Below are 21,404 nucleotides of genomic sequence, written 5' to 3'. Positions count from 1 at the left end.
AATTGCTCACCAACTGCTGACAGATGCTTAGCCCGTCCTGGCGCAGCCATTGGCACCTCCCAGCCAACTACCCACAGTTTATATACTGGGCATGACGTTCTGTTGTATGGAATATCCCTTTGGTCAGTTTGGGTCAGCTGTCCTGGCCATAAGAAGGAGAGGCTTCTCATGCCTCTCCTCAGTGGCAGAGCACGAGACACTGAAAAGTCCTTGAGTCAGGGTAAGCACTACTTAGCAACAGCCAAAACATCACTGTGTTATCAACATTATTCTCAGCCTAAATCCAAAACACAGCACTGTCACAGCTCCTAGTAAGAAAATGAGCTCTATCCCAGCTGAAACCCGGACACCTGGTGACCCAGAGATCTCACTGCATGAAGACACATCCGTGCTCAGGACAGCCTTGCTGCAGCTGTTTATACACCCCCTTAGCCGAGGCCTCACTGCGGGGCCGGGGGGAGAAAAGCGATTGAGTTACAACAAGCTCCGTCCTCAAGCACAGAGCAGAGAATGAACATTTACTATCCAGCACAGACTATCTGTCAAACTGTAAATTAATATAATTGCTTGGGATTAGCATAATTCATATACACATGCACACAGATACACATATTTAAGTAAGAACTGTAGCACCTCAATATGCCCCGATATGTTCGGATTTGTCTCCTTGGTCTTGACATCGAGGCTACAACAAGGAGCTATGCCAAGTGCAACAGGCTGTACATTATTTAACAGTTTGACCATTCTACACTATAGTTTGTCATGGTTCCCACATACAGAAACAAACCCTCTTAAGTTAACAAGCTTGAAAATGGTCACTCTGGACAGTGTTGAAAGCAGTCTATATTAGAAGGTACGTCCAAAAGAGAGGAACAAATTTTGCTGTTCACACTTTGACCATACTGGAAAATTGAATAACTGCTGAACCACCAGCAACGGCAGCAACAAGAACATTCTGAACAAATTCCAGGTATGTTAACAAATCACAGAGCTCAACATGACCCACTGCTCAAAATCCCTTGTGGTTGTAGAAGTTCCTGGCAAACTGAAAATATTTTTCCTTCCACACTTCCTCGCTGTAGTACAGCTGAATGACCTTGGTGGTGGGAGAAAGTCAAAGTAGATGAGAAAAGAGTCTTTAAAAACACTGATTAACTATTTGATTTCAAGTAACAAATTCATATTTTGGAGGCAAAGCCAACTTCATTAAAAACATTTAAGTCTTGGAACTTAAAAGAAGATGCAGGAGTTCCAAGAACAACTATTTGGGCCCACCCACTCCCCCCCCAACAATCCTTTCTTGCAAGCCAAGGAGGCAATAGAATGAACAATCTCAAAAACATCAAACTACCAAAACCAACCAAACCAGCCAACCAACCAACTCACAAAAGAGAAGCAGTGGAGGAAGGGATGGTGGGGGGGCTTGCCTTTAACTTCACATACCCCTCTCTTTGCCCCGTCTATTGCCAACTGACATAAACCACTTCGCATTTTTGCACCTTTACAATTCGATTTATTTGTATTTTTGCTCTTTCCAAGACTCTTGGTCTCCTCCATGAATAAGTAAAAACTGTCAACAGCATGGAAGTCAGTTCAGAAGCATCCCCATCCCCTGGAGTGGTGACTTACAAACTTTGGTCAGGTGTCAGTATTTTTATTTTGTTTCTACAGACAAACAAACAACTTTACGTTGACTGTTTTACTGTTGAGAGAAATAATCTTAATTTTAGACAGAAGTTTACTGTACGCCACACATGCTCTCTGGACTTAGGGTATGTTCTAAGTCAAGATAAGCAGCTGGTCCAGGAGCCACAGAGTATATATTAAACAGCATAAAGGAATAGTTGCCCTGGGGACTGCAAGCCCAGTGTCAGCATGGCTGCAGCTGCCTCCTAGGAACCTCTGCATCAACCTATGCCCAACCTTTGCTCACCTTATTACTCTTGAACCTAATTTCACCCTCTCTCTGCCTCCACAGCTATCCCCATGTTAAAACATCATATATTTAGAACTGGAAACAATTTTTCTTTTCAACAATTAACCTCAAATCCTAAACCTCTTGCAGCATCCAGATAAAACATATCATTAATTCCCTCTATTTCCTCTTTCTATTATAACTCATTACTGGTTTACACTGAAGTTGCATCTTCTCATGTGCTTGCAAACAGTACAGTAACAGCATTCCTGTACCTCTGCCCACTGGCTAATTGACAAAGTCAAGCAAATTTACATGCACAAAAAAATGGCAAAGTGAGGAATAAATGAAGTACCTGAAAACCCTGTGCCAGTCTAGTGCTACACTCCTTCACTTCCATGCAGGCTGATGGGCATTTTACCACAAGTACTTTATCAACAGCTCTAGGGTAGCACAAAGGTGACTTAAACACAAAGTTTCCTTAAAGCTATTTGATAAATATTGAAATAACAGAGAAAATAAAGGAAGAAACTTCTAAAAGTATGCTTGAAGCACTTTTCCTAAGTGCTGATTCTGCTCAAATATTTTTTTTCTGCTGCAACAGTAGCAGTCTCCAAAATAAATAAAATAAATGCTTCAAAAGGTAGTAGTTCTGGTCTGATAAACAGCAATATAAAAATGGCATCTTTGCACTCAGCAGACCTGCTGCTGGTGAGCAGTCAGGAGTGATTGCTGCTGACTAGTGAGATAAAAAAGGTTCTACTCCTTTCATGCTTGTTTGAAACAGGATATCATTGCTACTGTTGTGCAGCAAACTGAGTACTATTGTCTTCTATATAAAGGCAAGTTCTTCATTAATTTTCAATTACATATCCGGACAGTTCTTGCCACACCACTCAATAAGAGGTAATGGGATACAGAGACAATATCAGAGCCCACTTCACTCTGCACAAACTTTATGATGCAAAAATGCTCAGGAAGGGAGATCAGCCTACGAGACTGGGAAATGCTTAACCCAGGGCCAAACAGAAATTCCAGCCTCATAAAGCTACTTTTAAACAAGCACCTTCCAGATTCAAGAGCTGCATTCTTTATAGAATGCTACAGATCCAAGCAATGCTGAAGGGGGGGAAATGAGACCAGAAAATCAGTAAGTGCATTGATGTAAAAGGTTTAACAAAGAGTTTTCACAGCCAAAGTTCAATGAGTGTAGGCTGCAGGTGTAAAATAAAATACAATCTACAGAGATGGATAAAAACTGGCTTATCATTTCAAGGAAATATATAGGCTAGAAAAAAACTATTTTATGATACTACCAGAATATAAGTACATTTTGTTTTACAGGACTGGTTGGTAAGTAATAGAAAAGAAGCAAATAATGCAAGTTCTCAGCATTCAAATTGGCAAACTACCACATTTTAGAAACTATTAGGAAACACATCCTTGAAAGTGAGAGTTTAAAATATTTCTGAGTGTATTTTTGCAATACTTAGAATAAATAAACAGTAATAGTGTCTGCTCTTTGGAACCTCAAAGTCAGAGAGATAAGGAAACTTCTGAAAGAAGGAACAGATAGGAAAATAAGAAGACCTGCTTCCAGAGCCTCCCAAAACTCATAGACAAAATACATCACCTTTATTTTCCTACCATTATCTGACTTGAAGCTCCTGAAAGCTAACTATTTCCCTTAGATCAAATACAGCATTCATCACATTTCCATCTGGAAGTGCTTGATATTTCTCAGCTACTCAGTAAGCATGATATAAGACGCTATTGTGCCACACTGCCATTTTTTTCAGAAACTCCCCACAAAAGTAATTATATCAAGCCTGAAATTTCTTACAAAGAAGTCGAGCGGTATTTTTCACTTTTAGCTACAAAGTTCTACCATATTGGTTTTCTTGTTTCCATATTCTTTTCCTTAAAAGAAAAGCGTTAATTAAGTAGTTAAGACTCCAATAAACTGTTTATCTTAATGAACAGACATAGAGACTGAATTAGTAGGTGATAGCACTTCTAAAAAAGCATTACTAAACCACTCCATTTGTGCCAGTAACTATGTATGTGCTGGTGTGACGTCAGAGACCTTTCATTTCATGACACGGAAGAACAAGACAAAAACTTAGGGCAGAGAACAGAAACAAATCCACTAAAAGTTTCATGTTGTTACTGATAGTCAGAGCTTTCCAGATTTAAGAGGATGGTTGACACCAACAAAATATTTTCCTTACATTCAAAGAGTCTGCAAATGCTGCCAAAGAAGATCAAGGGAGCTTATTCTCTTTTTTTGTTGCATCTTTAGGTCTGACACTTTAAATAGAGTTTTTGGCACACAAAAAAATAAACTCAATCAACTTCTCAGAAATTCCTGGCTTTTTTTGACTCAAACTGCCAGGCCTTGTAGTTGCGCCAAGCTTCTGCAAGAAATAAATACTGTTCAAGTTAACCTGGCATAAAAGGCTGGGTCCTTATCAGGTGAACATCAGCACAGCTGTCAGTTCAGGAGCTCCATAGCCATTGCACCCTGAGGCTCATAAGATCTGTCTCTGGGCCAGGACTGAATCCTGCCAGTGCTCACCTGCAAGCCAGAGTAGCTCTGGGGAGAGGAGGGAGGGCTTCTCCCACCTCTTCACTTTCATTCATCTAATTGTTCCTACTGCTGTGTCCCTTCTTTACCCTGAAAACACCGGCAGCTCTTTGAACTGCTCAAAGATGTGCATTGTGAGGTTGTATCTCAGAGAAGGCACTAAAAGGCAGGTGGTAAAACTGCAGGCTTACAGCACATCTCGATCCAACCGCAGGTCTGGGATGCATCACTTCGGTACAGGAGAAATTCTGTGTTTAAACCCCCCTCTGCCAATACATAAGAGCACTACCTGTGAAATTCACACATATAGATATATATACTCCAAGAATCTGCACACTAAAAACAGCTATAGCAACTTATTTTCATGATATTCATACCATGATATTTGGGTTTAAAAAAAAAAAAAAATTCATATTTTGATGAGAAACTGCCATGAAAGCAAAATGTATCATTCATTATTCCACTATTTCAAAGAGCAAGAAAACCACTTCTGTCCATCCCTCCCAAAGCAGCTTTGGGATTATCCATGGTCCCTCTGAGGCCTCACACCAACTGCAGCTCTGCCACAGGCTGTCACACCTTACCTTTCTGAAACATTTTACATCTGGTTTCTTTTACACCTCCTGAATCAGGAAGTGCAGCACATCTTCCACCACAGCAGGTAGAAGGTCTCTCCTCCAAGCTTTACTCTGTCTCATGTTAGACTTTGCAAGCACGTGCCCTCAGTCAGCAGGCAAGTGTCAAGCTGGTACTGGGAAGATGTCCTTTTGCATCCCTGACATTCCAGTAGTGTCATACAGTGCTCTCTTGCTTTATGAGGAATCACTGAGATGTAATTTTTTTTTTGCCAGTTACTATGACTCAAGTGGAAGACAGAGGAAAACTTTCAGAGAATTTAAGTGGATTTTCCCTCAAATTCATGAACTGTTTGGGTTTGATGAGCATAACCCACTAAGGGTTGGCATTTCTTTGCCTACTAAACCAACCTACAGTTGTTACCTACAAGCAGCTCCTATGTTTGCATGGATCACATGCATACGGTAAAATGAAGAAATACATCAAAGATCTTTCACATGAGCCTGTTTGTCCACACAGCAGCATATGGAGATTTTTTTGGTCTAGTCCTAAAAGCAGCAATCCCTGGGCATCACTGTATTGCTGCTTGTGCTGGTTAGGTATCTCACCCTGTTGCTACACACACTGTTTTGGTAAATGCAACAGAGGGGACCTGCCTTCAACTCTGCAACCAAACACCACACACGGCAGGAGCAGATGGATTCTTATTGGACAGGTGCCTACCAGAGTGCAATTGCATCACTGTGTCAAACCACTTTCTACCAAAGAGCTTACATAAAAAACACAGATCAAGAAACCCAAGTCATCATATAAACCTTGCACACAGCTGAGCCGGCATGTTAAAAAACATTAGGGACATCAGCACGTCTGTTTTCAAACCTCATTCTTCCTCCTGGCCAACATCTTCTGTACCACTCCCCTAAGCAGCTCCCTCTATCACCTTTCTCTCCACTTCTTCAACTGCTCACTTGCCATGGAGAATCAGGCAATGAAGCAAGGTGCTCCACATGCAGTAAGTATCCCTACAATTCCACCTCTCTGGACTTTAAAATTTGTTCTGTCACCTACATTTCCAATCCTCAGTTTATTTTTGCCTTCTAAAATGGCTGTGCATAAAGCTTCACGGGGCTGTGTGCTAAAGCAACTCAGAACCTTCGCCCTTTGCTACTCAGTTATTCAGTAAGAATCTGGGTACTTTCCTACCCTTCCTAGAGAACGGGGCATGTGGAGAAGTTGATGAAAACCATCTCTTTTCCTGAAGTTCAGCTAGCCCACCATCTGTCTAGGAACCAAGCAAGGAGCAGTCACTTCCCCAGCAGGCACAGAACCCTCGTCAAGGACAGGGAGAGGATGGACATAAAGACTAGATGGCTCATGTGCAAACTGTGCAAGACCTTCTGTTCATGGGCATCAACACTAAAGCTTCTGCTGTCCCTCTGGTCAAAAAAAACCAACGCAAACCAAACCAAGAAACCAAACAAAAAACAAGCATTTGGTTGTTTAAAGGTTTCATGATAGAATTTTCAGTCTTGAAACAGGAAAACTTTTCAGCATAAGGATTTGAAACTGAATTCCTTTTGCAAAAGCAACTGGTTTGGAGAAATGATTGCTGAATATACACAGTCCCTCTCACCCTACATCACTTCGAACAGATTCTCAATGAGCTTTGGCTCTGGATGGGCAGTTTCTCCATTTAAAACATCCACTGATCTGCAACAGTGTTCTCATTTGTACTACTGTTTACAAAGTTAAAAAAGCTATGTGTTCTAATTCATAAGCAGCGTGATAGTTCTAGATTTTTCAAGCATTTGTTAGTACAAACAGAATTAAAACACATTTAAGCTCAGCTGCAAACAGAGATTTTAGTAGACACTAACAACCCAGGTAGCAAAATAAATATCAATATTTTTTCTAAGCTAACCCTGATGTTTGGACAGGTGTTTGGGATTTACAGGACATGATGGTTACTAAAGTATTCACAACTGTGCATTAAAACTGTCACTAACTTATAACATTTTTCCCTCTCTCCTGATTTGGATAAAAACAGAAACAAAATAGCCCCTTGCAGTTCTCAGAGTTATGGCCTTGGCTGATCATAGAAGTGAATAACTGGACTGATTTTTTCCTTCCAATTGAAAATGCTTAAGTGATTAACAGTCTCTGCACTTTGATACAGTATTGAAAGGAGGTCTCTCCTGAAGCAGAGACAGATCTTCAGTTTCTTTTTACAAGCAAAGAAAAAAAAAAAAAAAAAAGGAAAAAGAAATGGAAGAAGAAAGGGTGCTTTCAGTTTTGTTTCTGCAGGCCTCTTTCATTGCAACTTAAATTTGCATACCCTTCTTATCCTGAGAAGAGAATGGGTGACTGGAAAACCAGTACAGCGTTCTACATTAAAAAGAAATGATTAAGGTCAAAAACTTATTCATAAGACTCTCTACTCAATCCTACTCCTAGAGAGGCTGCTACAAGCCAGACTTCCTCAGTGCTCTTCATTATGGCTGTAGTCCTGTGCTTTCTTCTTTAGCGTGGTTTCCACTACTCTCGCTCTCCTTCAATTATGAGTAGAACTGAAAAACTGAAGGACAACAAAGGTGGGTTTATAAGCACCACAAGAAAGAGCCCAACCTGGACCCAGCTGAGAGTGCTGGCTCATGGGGAACAGGCAGAGTTTCATTTTATTGCTTTGCATCCCTTATTCACCCCTCCTCTATTTCAGTACAAGCCAACTCTGCTAAGCCAGAACATTACAAGGACCATCATAAAGGATTTGTCTCTAAACTCAATTAATTAGTCAGGTGAATCACCAAATGACCCCTGTGCCATTGATTTTCTCCTTTTATATCAACTTGTAGCTTAAGACTCCAGCCAATGCTCTGTACTCTTGATATTTTATATATTGTGACTTACTAACTATATGGTTTGAGATACATGCAAGTTACCTGAAAAACTCATGCAGGCAGATGGCAGAGCTGAAACCACTGACACCTTTGACTGAGCAGAATCTTTAAGGTCTAAGCAGGAACAGTGGGATGACAGCACCAGCTTCAGTGTACTATACTCACACTCAGTTTTAGGTGGCTGTTAAACCCATGAATCTCTGCAAAAATCCACGTGGGAGACTGTAAAATAATCTGTGTATTGCAAAGTTATCAGGGGTTATACTTAAGTAAAAATAAATCAGAAACCATAGCACAGTGAGATACTTCAGAAAGTATCTCTTAACTAGCAGTAACACTTAACTGGTAGTAGCAGTTAAATAATAGTGACAGAAGCCTGATAACTATAAAGGCACACTAAGATGATAAAATGGTGCCTGATTTGTTCCTGGTGAATATCTAAACACTGACTGTTATTCTGGTGAATCCTAGTGCCTTGTGCATTTCAACTCTAGGACTGCTTTCAGAATCCTTATAAACAAAAGAGGTTTGAAACAGAAGTGCTTGTAATGAGGAAGCAAAGCAAGGACTGGCATCTGTACTGTATACCCATTCCAAAGCATCTTCAGAGCGTACTAATCTCTCAGATTCATAGCTGCATTGTTCCAAGCCTTTCTTTCTCAGTGTTTTGTGATTGAAAAAGAAAAATAAAGAGATCAAACTGTTAAATCTAGCTTTTCCTGTTTCACTCTCTTTAATTATGTATTGAAAGGAATTCAGACTGGATGAGTTTGATACAAGCATACAAGCACTCTTCAATGCCAAACATCAATGTAAATCCCAGGGCACAAAGCGTGGTAACAAGAAGGGAAAAAATAAGCTTTCAGAAAGAAAGAAAAAAAAAAGAGAAAAAAGAGAAAAGAGTGTGGTTTTCCCACATGTTCCGGTCCCCCCAGTTATTATTCAGCTACTTGAAAGTGTCCACTTAGCTCACGTTCAGAACTTGGCTTTAACAGCGCAGGATAAATAAACACACAATAATCAAAGTCCTCTTCCTAAAGCAAAATAATTACAAACACTGCCACAAAAAGTCTGATGAACTCCAAGTAGTATTCCTCCTTTGCACTGAAGAAAATACACAACATTTTTAAAACACAGAGGAGTCTTTTTCAGGCAAGGAGGAGAGGGAGGCTGGGTGCTGTGGAGAGTGGAATTGAGGGATGGAATAAATCCAAAAGTAGGGCAGCCATCAGTGCTTCATCTGAAGTAGAGTCATCACTGCTCACCATTACTGCTCCTGCAGCCTATGCACAACCAGTACCCTGAATTTATGTTAAAAGGCACTCAGAGGCAGGGAAGTTGCACCTGGGAGTCCTTTAATGTGACTCAAAATGCACTGCACAGAGCACTTACAGACTGAGGGCATTTTAAAAATACATAGAAAAATTCTAAAAATCCTCTCAAGAACATCAAGTAGAGTTTTTTGCAATTTAATAGTTTTACTGAGATGGCAAAATATTAATCCTCTAAACTATTTAACATAAATATTGTAAAATAAAATGTTAAAAGAAATTTTTAAGCAAAAATTAAGGTTACAATAAGCTACAGTAAGGTTTAACCTGAAGTGGAAAGCACAGTTTGTATCTTTAAAACATGTCCTACTACTATCAACTTCATTTCTATTAAAATACCAAACTTCAGCACCACTGAGGTTTTAACTCAAAATTCAAACTTCAACAATATTATCCAGATGCCAATACAGGATGTCCTGAAGACATCCTTCTACAGCAATATCTTTTGAAATGTTATATCAATACTAAAAACACTACAAATCATGTCAAGGAGACTGTGAAACAAATAGGAAAGGGAGACTTTCAAGAGCAGTTTGAACCAGGTTCTGATTATAAAGAGTTTGAGCAAAAAGCCACTTACGCTGAATCACAGTGCTCATTCCTGAGGTTGGTTGAACACTGGAGGGGAAAAAACTTACTGCTGCTTCTGCAAGCACTAGGACTTCAAGGGGACTTCTTTAGCACCATTATATTCACAAAATTATTTGTTAGCAATTTGGTCAAACACAGGCTACGTGGGTCAACCCACTCCTTCATTAGATGACTAATTCTGAAGGTCAAACATGAATAAAGAGAAGGACACTGACATCCAAAGGATGAAATTACTGCTTCTAGCAAATGAACTGAGAAGTAAAACTGGTCAAAAGGCAGGACCTTAGTTTGGGGAGAAAAAAATTAAAAAAAAAAAAATTAAAAAATGTAATGCAATTAAGAGGGCTAATGCCAGAACAGTGGAGTAATACTGCTTTTTAGTTAACTGTGGCTCCACTAATTTCCCACGGGCTGATTCCAGATGGTGAGAAGTTCCTGCCCTGCTTGCCACCTTCTCTCCAGGGAAAAGGGGAGCAGGTACTTGGAAGGATCCCTCAGTTCCCCTCGCTACAGCCCTCTTTTTCAGTCAAAGAGCCTGGCACTCTGACCCAACTCCCCAGCAGGACCAAAGATGACAGGTGACAATATAGGTGTGGCCTGACATTTACATCTGTGAGTCACTGCCCTGTGACAGTAATCACAGAGCACAAAGGGATTCTCAAACCCCAAATCTCTGGACTGCACAAATATTCAGCTGCTGAACCCGACCTGATTCCGCATAAAACTCCCATTTCATTTCTCCCATCCTGTGGCACCCTTTTTTTGCTGTCCTCTCAGGCAATTTAGTTGTGTGAGAAAAGAGCAATGGTGGGTAATCTTATCAAATTAACAGCTGTGTTTCCTCCACTGCAAGCAGTGAAGGATATACAACATAAAACAGTCCTCAAAGTTCAGTTTGGTAAGAGAACCTTAAAAATCAAAATTAAAACCACCATGATTTTCAACTCTCATTACGAAAATGACTGAGCCAAAGACAGTATGATTACAGATAGATGGACCAGCCATAATCTCTTCTCTGTCCTTCACAAGATCAGAGTACAAAGTGTTCCATGTATTCTGGAAAGAGTTTTTGTTACTGGAATACATCAAGACACAGGATGAACAAGGTGTCATAAGTTACTTTAGACTCAGGCCTTTTGTATTACTCAATAATGCATTGATAAGCACTTTAATCCAACCATTTACCATTGGGAAAGGGAGAAAAAAAGGCAGAGCTTACCAGAGAGACATTAGCTTTCTGAACAAGAATGAACATGGTTTGAAAACATCAAATAATATCCACATATGTCAAATACAGGTTCATATATGTCAATAACAGAGATAATGAATAAAACTAAAGTAGGCAATTTTTAGTCATTTAGGATCCAACAGGAGAAATATTTCTTCATAACTGCTTGTTAAAATATAATTAAAAGCATTTTCTGTATTTCCAAAAAATATCAATATCAAAGATTTAAAAAAATAAAATGGGATATTTACCATGCTTTAATTTTGTTTTTGTCTTATTAGCATTTGAGTAGTAAATGGCATATGAATACGTAATGTTGTAATAATTTATATAGCACAGACATAACCACAAGTAATAGGGCAGCTATAAATATTCTGACAGGAGAGATGGGTTTTCTTCCTCTCCTGAGTATGACATCTTCAATAATCCACAGCTATCCATAGGTGTGGAACTGAACAAACAGAAGCTGCTCCTGAAACCACAGCAAGTGTCACACATGCCATGGGCACAGCTCAACAAAAGTACAGCCATCACTTTCAGGACTTTGCCTTGACCACCTTGGAGATGTCCCAGACCCACTTGCACACATCATCTGTGAAACAGGTTATCTTCCATTAAAAAAAAAAATAATTCTCAAGAGGGACGTGTCTCATTCTTCGCCTTAATTACATTCACTGTGGACTCTCACTAATTCATACTTCAATGACTCCTTCTCCCAATCTCTAAAACTAGGGACAGTCGTGCCTGTTTTCATTGGTTATGACAATTCAGAGTGAAATTTAGTATAGAAAAATAATTTTATTTTAGACCAGTACTCAAAACAAAAGATTCTTCACTATTTTCAGTTTGATTTATACATATAATCCGCAAAAAAAAAAAGAAAAAAAACCACACACAAAAAACCAAACCAAACAAACAAACAACAAAACAAAACAAAAAATCCAAATCAGATTTAAGCCAAGTCTTTTGACACAAAACTCAAAAAAATTTAAGTCTTCTACTACTGGATATGCTTGCAACTGTACACATTGTCCCTAAGCTTTAACTACATGCTGAAAGCAGTTAGAATCAACACCATGACTTCTGGTACAAAATCCTAACACTTATAAAGCAAATCCTTAGGATTGTGTTCTCACAGTTAAAATCAACCCATGCTGGACTCTATTAGCAAAATAAAACAGGTTTTATTTGAAGCCCAGGACTGTTGTGATAATCCTACTTTTATCATCTCAGAGCAATCAGATTCTGAAGTTCTGCAAAGTATAGGTGATATCAGTGCTTTAAATTCCTAACAAAGATCTTCTTTTATGAGGCCCTTTAATGATGATAAGCCATAAACGCTCACAGGCCAAACAGACTATGGTTTATCAGTGTTGCACACCCTGCCACCTACTTTGACAAACAACAATTGAGACCATTACAATCGTCAAACAGCAAACAACACGTTCTCTCATAGTTAATACCACATTCTTTCAGACCTCCACCTTAAAAAAAAATGCTTCAAGACACAGTCAGGCATTGCTTACACTCGAGATGCTGCTTTACCCCTTCCCTGAATGACAAATCACTTTGCATATCAGCAAACAGGTATCAATTTTCTTCAGGAGTGAAGTACTGTGTGACATTCCTTGTTGAGTTTTCCGAGGGCATTGACCAAGAATTATTTTCTTTATGAAGTAAATGGTTACCTTGTTTCTGTGCAACACTTAGCCATTGCATTAGCATTTTACAACAGTGAATACCACTGTAGAAGGGAAGAAGAAGATCACAGTATGGCTACTCCCAGCAGTTTAACCGAAGCAACATGAATTTACTATCAACAAAACACTAAATCACTGAATATTTCAAAGCAGAGAAGGCAGTTTTACAAGGTAAACATCCAGACATTTACTGCAATCTTTTCAAAGCCCCCAGTACCAAGGTCAAATTTATTGTTCTGTCATACCATAAGTGATAAGGACTTTTTAAAGGTATACTTGACTACTTATTGTAATTTTTAAAGCATGTAACTTGAAAAAAAAAAAAAACAAAAACAAAAAATATCCAAATTTACAAAGCAGAACATAGAACAGTGAGAATTTCTAGCAACCTGAATGCTACTGGGAGGGTTACATTTTCCAACCTGTATTGAAAAACCTCAATGCCTGTATTTTTGAACACCATTTATAACTAAAACCAAGTATATAAAATCACTAAAATGTATCCTGCCAGGACCCCATATTTCAACTGCACCTATTCAATCCCTATCGAACTTGTCAAAAGGAATTGAATCTACAGAGATCTGTAGGAGCAGTATATATTTCACGACCACACCTATTGCTTCCTACGTACACCATAAAGTTCACCCCACATTTTGTACCGATGACACATGGTCATGCTGTGCTATTTCAACAGCAAACATAGCACCCAACACCTCAACATAGCACAATTCAGAACACCAAGTGACAGGCTGCACGTATTCTGGACGCAACAGAAAGTCAGACAGGACACACACCCCCAAAGCTTTGCTTTGCCAGGTCACCCAAGTCTTAGGTACTAAGGCAGGAGACTAAAGGGCTCGTTAAAAACATGTGGGAAGTGAGCTCCTTTTTTTGAGGAAAAGCCCAGAGCAGATGGCAGTTGCTCAAACCAAAGCTGGAATGTCAAAACAGCAAAAGATTAACTTAGTCTCTAAAATAAATTGTAAACAGCACCTGAAAGGTTTTTCTGTTTCAATAATAAGAGTTCCTTTGCCAGTAAAGAGTGAAAATAAGCCCAGTGAGGAGAGAGTGGAGAAAACAATTTCAACACACACACACACGGAGCACCAAGTATAGAAAGCAGGAATCAGGGAAAGGAGGCTGTGGCTTACAGCTGCTTACAACAGCTAGTTGTGTTGTTCATATTGATAATGAATTCTAAATACGTGTTTAACTGAAAATGTGAGACACTTCTTTTCTACATGGTCACATGGTAGAAAGGTTTTGTGTTTGTTTATTTTAAGAAGACAAACAGCAGTAATAAAGGACGGAAGGAGTACTGAACTTCTTTGGACCTCCTCTTCTCCAAACAAGAGTAAGAAGCACAAGAAACAATTTACCAGCTGTAAAAGAAATACGCTGCCTTTTTTTTTTTAAGCATACAAAAATGATTTTAAAAACTATAAGCATAATTCACACAACAAGGAAAAAGCTAAGTGCTTTATTTAAATGAGAAAAAAACAATGGGAAACAAATAAGAAAAAAATGTGCCCATCTTTGCTATATACAACTATAATGACTTGTGTTTGATCCATCTGCTTTAATATTTTAGATTTGTTAGCAGCCAATGCTACCTGATCAGCCACAACATACAGCAGATGATCTTTGTGATGTTCACTAAGAATTTTAGACAGATAAAGTCTGTTCCTCATCCTGAAGAGTGATCAGCACAAAAACCAAAGTAAGAATTATATCCTTCCTCTTTAAAAACAAACCTTGAACTGGTGCTTGCCCTCCAATGTTACAAAACTGTACAGGTGTATCAATGCCTTGCCAGCATCATGAACTTTAGTCTTCCTTTTCACAGGGGGAATTTGCATTTCCTTCTTTGCTATAGAGTGTATTTTTTCTGCACTTCACCTCTCTTATAGGAATTATTAGCTGCAACCAGCTGCACCTGCCTGGGTTCCTGAAGCAGTCTCAGGAGTTCTACACTACCAGAAACAGGTTCATAGGAACACATCAATACTGTATAAGCTGTCAGTTGAATCAGATCCCTATTTATCAACAATTAACTCTACCAAGAAAGTAACAGAGCAGCAGCATCCTCTTTACCCAAAATGCTATTCAGCCCCAGAAGACAAAACATTGATGCAGCCCTGTGCTACACAGGGCACGTGTTGCATGATCTGTGCAAGAGCCATGGTATGTTAACACGGGCTCTTGATTAAGCTGCAGAAAGGACAACAGACAGGGATGAAATTGGATAGATGTGTTCAAGGTCATGTTGGATGGGGTCCAGCGGAAGGTGTTTCTGCCCATGGCAGGGGGGGTTGGAACTAGATGATCTTTGAGGTCCCTTCAAACCCAAACCATTCTATCAGCCTATGACATTAGGAGCTTCACAATGAATTGGTGCCTTGCCACATACCCAGTTTCAAACAGAGCAGCCTGTGACACAAAACTGCAGGTTTGCCTTGACCTAACTGCAGAGCAACAACAAGCAAGAAAGTGGCTATTCTTTGAAATCACAGACTAGGATTCAGCCCTCTCTCACTACTACACACATTTGAGTGAGCAGTTGCAAAGAGGAGACCAACAGTGAGAGACACATCAATGACTACAAGCATGCATTCCTCTCCTTAAAGAAAACAAGAGAGAATTCCTAAAGCAGCTACTTACTTACTTGAGGTGTGCTGCCCACAAATAGAAGCAGATGGTAGGTATAGAAGAAATGGACACGGGTTTGTGTCTCCTTAAAATGCACATATGCACCATCACAAACAGCTACAGCTCAGTATTCAGCTGGTGGCTGAGGTGTCAGTAAAGTGTCAATCTGCAGTGGCTTTTCTACTCACCCAGAATAGTTGTGCCACTGGTTTTTCTTTTTTGCAGAAAGCAAATTTCATGTGAACCAGTGAAATTTCACATGGTACAACTTTATCACAGTAGTGTTCGACTAAGGAAGAGACAAAATTAAATTGTCTCCAGGAAAATAAATCTGGTAATTAATTTGGAAACAAATGTAACCTTTAGCTCATTGCTACTACATGACAGATGCTACTTGGTAACACAGCATAGTACTACAGAGTGTTTTTAGGGAATACAGACTGAATAAATAGAACAGAGTAGACTTTTACTTTTCCCTCTAAATCATCCCAGATGCAGCAGATAAGAGAGTAAGAAATAAGAAATTCTGCATTGCTTACAGCAGGCTACATTCCACCTCACCTACCAAAAGGAATTCCCCAAAAAAGTAAACTCTCCTATTTGCAACTGAGGCTGCATCAAGAAGAAATCTTGCAGTAAAGATATTGGCAACGATATATAATAGAAAACATTTTCATAATGTTACATTTTTTATACATCAACAGAGCTTTCATATACAATTTCTAAATAAATAAAGTGGAAGGAAATTCCATCTCCAAGTGACAAAGAGTATTTTAGCTTCTGTTATAACAGCTACAATAGAAACTGAGGAAATTTAATAATGCTGGCACAGGATTACCTACTAAAAATGTACTACATGAAAATCAGGTTGCTAGGAATTTCAAAATGTTTTGCTGTCTATGACATCCTTACTGATTCAACCATTACAGTTTCAGACCTTCATTAAGAGGTGTAGCAAGTAACAGACTACAAAACTCTTATGCCAGTGCTGTCTGCTCCTTATCCCATTCCCACCTCTCCATTTGCAAGAACAGAGTATCTGTTCTGTCATGGTTTAATCAAAACCAGCACATGTACACACCTGATAAAAATTAAATCAGATACTAGAATGCTACTTGCAACTACAAATACAATAAAATCAGAAAAAAACCTTGGAATTTTACACAGCACTACTCGTACTGCTCATGCTATGAATTTATCTCAGTGATTTAAACCCGTATTCAGTCACAGATAATCACAAAATGCATTACTCAGCTAGTTTCAAGTGAGAAACTAAAGATACAGAGATATCCAAACACCAGTCAGTTTTTCTGCTTACAGTATACCATGGTGCCAAAAAGCTCATTTTTAAAAGTAGCTGAAAAAGCCAAAGGAAAAGAACCTCATTTTAAAAATTAATCATTTGATCCTTAGTGATCAGTACAGTGTAGACAAGGTATCGAGGATTTAATTCATAATCCTCTTTGATATCAGTGCTGCCTCTTCAAATATGCACGTAGTGATGGGCTTGGCATGCCCTGCCTGTTCATTACTGAACTGAAACATGGGACATTCCATCTGAATATGAGGAGAAACTTCTTCACTTTGAGGGTGACAGAGCACTGGAAAAAGGGTGCCATGAGAGGCTGTGAAGTCCCCTTTGGAGACATTCAACACCCGCCTGAACGCGATCCTGTGCAACCTGCTCTAGGTGACCCTGCTTTAGCAGGGACGTTGGGCTGGATGATCTCCAGAGGTCCCTTCCAACCCCAACTGTTCAGCAATTCTGTGATCTTGGAGAGGGATGTGAGAGCTGAGCGGGCTGATGCTGCGCACAGACACCCCCTAAGCTCCCTCATGGAGATGTCACACCATGTGGCTCCTTCTAATGTGGGAATTATGTCCCTTTCAGTAGGCTCTCCATGTGCACCTCCATTTCTCTGTGTGGGAAGGAAAAGAGCTTTCCTCTTCCCTCTCCTGCTAACTCTTTCTATTCAGGCCCATCATGTTAAATTTGAGAAGCTGCAATCAGCTGCACTTTTCAGAGGTCTGAGCACTCCCAGGAAGGAGGGATATGCTCATCTATGGGCTCACAGAACATGGCTTTTCATACACTCACTGATGAACAGCTTTTACTGCTCATTGGGTTAAATGGTTATTCTGCACAGATAATTTACAGATACTGCATGTTTATAATCCAAAGTCCCAAGTGCATGTGCAAATGAGTACCAAATCTTAATAACTGTATTTTAACACCATAAAGTATTCAAAAGGAAGATAACAAGATACTGTTAGCTAGTAAGCAATGGCATTCCCCTGATAACTTTCCTGATTAAACACATGCAGGAAAAACAATGTACTCTACAGAAAAAAAAAAAAAAAAAAGAGACTGTCTTGACTCCTTCTGTCAACCATATTTTCTTAACACAAGTCAACATCAGTCAGTCTCTTCACCCAAAGTGCAAATCTCACCCTCTCTATGTGGAACACATTAATGAGTTTCCACTAAAAAAAAAAAAAAATCGTCTGTATTTACCAGGTACACAGCAAAAACAGGCTCTCCACTATATGCAGTGGTGCTTTCTATATGTCAAACAAATGTCAGAGAGATTCCTCTCTTGCCATAGGATAACAGACACTTCACTTCAGAGACACTTCAACTGCCATGAAATACAAGATCACAAAGCCAACGTGGGTGTTCTATTTTAGTGTATTACTTTTTTTCTTTACCCTCTCTCTGCTTCTGCCAGCACTGAATTTAGTGTTAATTAAAGGGCTGGCTCGGCCCTGCACCAGGAATGCAGCAGCAATGCGGCTGCACTGTTGAGCAGCAATGCCTGCGGACTCCATAGCAGGAGTGAGATGAAGAAGCTGATAGCAGGGTAACGTGGATGGACTTTCCCCGCTGCATCGGGTCTCCTGCTGGCACGGGCGATGTGAAATCACTTTTATCTGATCACCAACAGTGAGTAGTACCTGTGTCTGGAGACCATGATAGAGCCTAGAAATAAAATATGGCTCTCTTATTACAAAAATAAGACTTTTGCGGTGGTGAAGGAGGCTGTACCACTGCTCTGCTTCTCCAAGGAAAGTTTTCTTTCCTAAAGTGAAATGATGTAAGGAAAATTACATCCTTGGGTGAAAAAACTTGTGCTGGTAAGGAATGCTTTTCCATAAAGCTATACACACATCCCAGCATGAGCCCAGTTCTCGCCACAAAAGTCTTGGTGAGGAACAAAGTGGGAGAAGGAAAACAAGAGAAGTTACCTCTGGATAAGACCAACAGAATGTAGGCCATGAATCAGCTGGTTTCCATACCCAGTATATAATTTACAAAGAACATTACAGACTGAAGCTTTCACTTAAAATTACAAGAACAATTAATGCAGTCAGGAAACAACCATTTGTTACTTTCAAATGTTGCCTTAAATGCAGTTTGCAAAACAGCCTCAGGAGACACATTTCCCCTTCCTCTACTTGTAAATGAAAATAAAAAAATGATGCTTTCTTACCGGGGAAGAAAAAAAAAAAAAAATAAGCTGTGTTGTCTCCTTTTGCTGACTTGAATAAAACATGACTTTTCCCTTTCAGCTCATCCTCTGAAGAACAATGCTACAATCAAAATTTGTAAAGAGCTGGCAATGAAGTTCATTAAAGGGTCAGGATTAAAAACAAACAGCAAGCACCACATGATTTCTACAAAGCTTACTGCAGGTCATCTCCTAATTTCAGCCTACATCTGAACACCAATCTGCACATCAGTGCAGGAGTGCTGCATGTAACCACTGTGCTCTCATCTCAGCAGGCTAAATCACAGCTCTACAGATGAGGCTGCAGGGGTATCCCAGAGTCCATCCAAGCACACTTTGTTTTGATTTGTTCTCTTCTTTTTGGCAAACAGCATCCAGATCCTGCTCTGGTGTAATCAGGTCCCCTGACAATGTGAAACTCACACTTTAAAAGAGCCCACTGACAGATGGATTCAATTTAATGCATGACTATGAACAGCTGCTGCTGATCACCGGCTTGTACAGCAAACTCATTCATCACAAAATATTTCAAAAGACTGAGCTGAAATGGAACAAATGAATTTGAAGAAGTATGGGAGGTACAATGTTAGCCTTGGAGAATTATCAGATGTAAAAAGCATAGCTATGGGACTGCTATCAATTTATTCCTGTAAAGTGCTGGCTCCACTCTATTAGCAGCATTCTCCAGATTCTCAAAAATCCAGGAGGACAGCCTGAATAAGGTATTAGAAGGTGTAATTAAATACTCCTTACTGAAGGTGATTTTAACTAAATGAGGCACTAAAGGGAGCTGACAGAATGCTTAAATTCTGCTGGGGAAAACTTCAAGATGACAAGACTCAAAAAACTGCTGGAGAGAGAGGAGGGTATTTCCCCTATTGCTCTAACTCAGCAAGAAGACCCATCAATCATGCCACGGATAGCCAGGGACCTGCCTTTGCCACCTTCATTTTGAATACTCACTTAAAAGCAGCCTTACTGCTTTTAAAAAGTTTTAATCTTCCTGTTTGGTCCTTCAGTATGGCTGCAGTCAAGAAGAAGGACACCTCCAAAGTACGTAACCTCACAAATGAAACCGCTCGTTATGACGGTCTCCGAAAAGATGGGGAGCTGATACAGAGCTGAGGAATTCACAGCTCTTTCTTTCTTTTTTTTTTTTTTTCTTTTTTCTTATTTCAGGAATTATGCAGCAAAATCAGACATTTTAAAATTCACTGTTTGTCATGGCCACTGGATCATCCCTGAGTGACTCAGTTTTTAACAGAGCAATTCCTACCAGTTATGTATAGGGCAGTTTCACACACACAAGGAACGAGGGGAATATGCAGGGAGGAAAATCCTCCATGAGCTGCCTCAGGTGGTAATACAATCTTGTCAACCCTTGTTAGGGTTTTCTAGGAAAGGGGAAACAAATGAAGTCTCCAAGATCGTCTTGAAGGCAATTCTTTATCTAGAAGAGGTATTTATTTATAACATCTGAGACATCGGTACCAACAAAATGTACTGGTACTTCTGGTACTTCACGAAGAAAGCATGTAATGCTCATGCAGAATTCTAATTTTCACACAGTCACTTTTGTATCAATATGCAGTTGTGAGATCAGATTTTTGTATCTTAGTATGAAAAACATACCTATTTTGAGCAGTAGTAAATTTAATAATAATTTTCTCTAATACCTACTGATAATGGGAGAGTAAAAAGAAACAAAATTTTCTTCGGTATAGAAAATATAATCTTGCAATAGTGAGGGAAAAAAAAAAAAAGAAAGCCCTCTTGGATAATAATATTTCCCTCCTTCCTTCTAAAGAGTTCCTTTGCCAGTCTATTTCTCTACCTAATATCCTTCCTTAAGCCCAGGTGATGAGACAAAGCTCAGTGTCATAAACTTTTGCACAAATAAGGCCTATCAGCTACCCTGCAACATCCCTTCCATGCAATGGAAAAAAGTTGCCACCACCCAGTCTCCTGCTACCTGGTATGAAAGAAACGTGGAGAAGGGACTGGTAGATTTACACCGTGTCAATAACTTTAAGACAACAGGGTTTTTATTTAACTTATTCTGCGGAGCAGCTGACCACTGCCAGGCTATGCGCTTCGATGCGGCAGTGAGAAGCCGTGCAGTCAGCAGCATTGTTTTATTTGCCAGAACCAAGGCAGGAGCACACTCCCTCTCACACACCCTCTGCAAAGATTATTCATCACCACAGCAACCTCCAAACAAAGGTGGGAGCCAAGTCAAAGAGCCCTGTTCCTCTGATGACAGAGGATGAAGGGTGCTCTCTGCCTGCACCCTATGGGGGACTTGTTTGCTTGGGTTTTGGATTTGATTTACTAATTTCAACTTCCAGCAGCCCAGCATGCATGCCCAGAGCACAGAATGGCCACACTTATGCATTAAACAAAAAAATTCTATAGCCCCAC

General features: G+C 39.7%; 1 protein-coding gene across 1 annotated transcript in view; it reads right to left on the bottom strand.

Annotated features, from left to right (window-relative positions):
• The window catches only part of EPS8 (epidermal growth factor receptor pathway substrate 8), a 75,611-nt gene extending 75,580 nt beyond the window's left edge, over positions 1 to 31 (bottom strand). The window contains exon 1 of the mRNA XM_027890973.1: positions 11 to 31. The gene's annotated coding sequence lies outside the window, so the exon portion shown is untranslated. The remainder of the gene's footprint in view (positions 1 to 10) is intronic.
• Between the last annotated feature and the right edge of the window lie 21,373 nt (positions 32 to 21,404).

The sequence above is a fragment of the Empidonax traillii genome, unplaced genomic scaffold, assembly GCF_003031625.1.
Source record: "Empidonax traillii isolate 1590-97213 ecotype Southwest subspecies unplaced genomic scaffold, ASM303162v1 scaffold305:size1471525, whole genome shotgun sequence".
Classification (NCBI taxonomy): domain Eukaryota; kingdom Metazoa; phylum Chordata; class Aves; order Passeriformes; family Tyrannidae; genus Empidonax; species Empidonax traillii.
This window is presented reverse-complemented; position numbering and strand designations above follow the sequence as displayed.